Source organism: Montipora capricornis, unplaced genomic scaffold (genome assembly GCF_036669925.1).
Source record: "Montipora capricornis isolate CH-2021 unplaced genomic scaffold, ASM3666992v2 scaffold_469, whole genome shotgun sequence".
Lineage (NCBI taxonomy): Eukaryota > Metazoa > Cnidaria > Anthozoa > Scleractinia > Acroporidae > Montipora > Montipora capricornis.
The window spans coordinates 45,001-47,500 of record NW_027180205.1 but is presented as its reverse complement, the minus strand read 5'-3'; the positions used below and the strand labels follow the sequence as shown (position 1 = coordinate 47,500).

At 43.0% G+C, this 2,500-nt stretch overlaps 1 long non-coding RNA gene across 1 annotated transcript in view; it reads left to right on the top strand.

Annotated features, from left to right (window-relative positions):
* The first annotated feature begins 2,084 nt into the window (after positions 1–2,084).
* LOC138036227 (uncharacterized) overlaps positions 2,085–2,500 on the top strand; it is a 1,531-nt gene continuing 1,115 nt past the window's right edge. Inside the window, exon 1 of the long non-coding RNA XR_011129816.1 lies at positions 2,085–2,439. This is a non-coding gene — a long non-coding RNA (uncharacterized lncRNA). The remainder of the gene's footprint in view (positions 2,440–2,500) is intronic.

Here is a 2,500-nt window from a genome sequence, read left to right as displayed (position 1 = left end):
ACAATTACAACAAAACAACTAAAACCTCCCTAAATGTTTTTCGCTGACGGTAACTTTTTATATTCGTGGTTTAAAATTAATGTTGTTTTCATGTCGTAAATTTTGTTACCGATGGCAAAATCTTTTATTCTCGATCGACCGTCCTGAAACTTCCTTCTGCTCTTCTTAAAAACTGTGTATCCATATTTATTTACTTTTACATCAATAATTGTTTTGCATAAAGCAAGCTAACAAAATCTGTATCTTGCTTGGTTCGCATTTGATAGCATTAAAATATAATTTTCGGTCCTATGCTTCTGTTACTGAGTGATATATTTCTTAGGTCGCCCATCCAGTTACTAACCCTGCGGGATAGGGTTAAACTTCTGCTTTCAACTTTCAACTTTTGTTTACAAAGCTGTCAGATGCTGTCAGTGCACGCGTACACTTGTGGTGGAAAGAAGTTGCATGATCAACAAGTCAGCCCAGAAGCCAATGTTTCTCGATTCCCTTTTATTTTCTTCAATCTCTCTGGGTTCAGTACTTTGCTAGTAACCACATGTCTTCTCAAGGGGCTATTTATCTAAGAAGACTTCTACCATGGTGCTACAATGATAGACAATACCAAAACAATATCGTGTAATGTTAGACCTACATATTACGCAAAGACAACTGTCAACATGTCATCCCAGAAGACAATGTTTTTCACTTCCCATTTATTTTCTTCAATCTTTCTGGGTTCAGTACTTTGCTGGTAACCACATGTCTTCTCAGGCTATTTACCCAAGACTTCTACCATGGCAGTTCAATGATAGACAAAACAAAAACAATATCGTGCACTGTTAGAGCTACATATTACGCAAGGACAACTAGAATCTCCTGGAAGACAACACACAGCTCAGTTGACATTATGGAATAAATCGCTGTGTTACTTCACTACCACACGTAAGCAATGCGTGTCAATTTTTTTAAAGAGGACAGGAATTTCTTCTTTCTGACAAATGATTAATTAATAGGCTGGTAGCCAGGTTTTTAACCTCAGAAAAGGATCTGTTTCGTCGTACGAACGTGTGAGGACTTGTGAGCCAAAGGGACTCTGCTGGTATGACTTCTGGGTGAGCCCTTAAATGGTCTTTAATGACCCCCCAACTTGAAAAAAATTGCCTGGAACGCTGCACGTACCACAGGCAACCCAGTGTACCCTCACGGAGGGTCTAGTTTACCAGAATTTTGGACGGCGAGTCTAATCTGGAGGTCGCAGGTCGCAGGTCGCAGGTCGCAGGTCACAGGTTGCAGGTCATTGTTTCACCAATACAGAAAGTATCCTAAACATTCTTAAAAGCTAACCTTAGGCCTAATTAGATCTGCAGATCAGACCCGCCGAATTTCGGAACGTGATCACCATTTTCCCGCAAAAAGTTACCGACTTGAAGGCGACAAATCTCTCTTCGAAAGAGCTGAAAAAACTTTCCTTCGACAAATTGGCTAACATTTTACCCTGGATGCCAGAGGTCTCCTCGCTCACCAGCGGCAAGGAGCGTCGAAGTAGTGCTGGTCGGCGAGAGACGACGGCGACCTGTACCATCTTTCCCCGGGTGAGAGAGTTAATCCATAAATCCTATAGAACGAAAAATGGTTCCGTGTCCCAGCACTAACCGCCACTGTCGATACGCGCAAACGAACTGAAATACATTTGTGTTCCCCACAAAATTCATCTCGCCCCTAAATATGGTCATTCAATTGTGGAAGGCGCGGTGGCCTCATGGTTAGTGCGCTCGACTCCGGATCGAGTGGTCCGGGTTCGGGGCCTGGCCCGGGGACATTGTGTTGTGTTCTTGGGCAAAACACTTTACTCTCACGGTGCTTCTCTCCACCCAGGCGTATAAATGGGTACCGGCGAATTCAATGCTGGGGGTAACCCTGCGATGGACTAGCATCCCATCCAGGAGGGAGTACAAATACTCCTAGTCGCTTCTTGCTTCGGAAACCGGAAATAAGCGCCGGCCTGATGGGCCTCCTTGGCTCGTACCCAGACTTTACCTACCTACCAATAAAAAATTAACTACTTTTTTCTGATTAACGTAAGTTCACAGTACAATCTGATCGATCCTGAATGCTTTAACACTTTTCTGAATACGAAACACCTTTTGTGTTATGTTTTTAGCCTTTGTTGATGGATATCTACACCGTCAGGAGACGTCCAGCCGAGAATTCCTGAGTCGGCTTAAGCTCCTCATGCACCAACATGGCCGCTGTGACGTCACGTGAAAACGATCTATAGGAGGTTTTCACGTGAAGTCATCGCCGCCATGTTGGTGGACGAAAACACCAAATTATGTTGTGGGTCAAATGGAATGTCAGCTTCAAAATTGCAAAAGGATGATTACACACAACAACTATGGAAAGAGACTGAGATGATGATGTCATTCCCGGCCTTAGCTGTCTTTATCCTATTTTGAGGTCAAAAATATTTTCTGCAAATCATATTAAAATGTTCTGACCTTGCTTACATCAATACTTG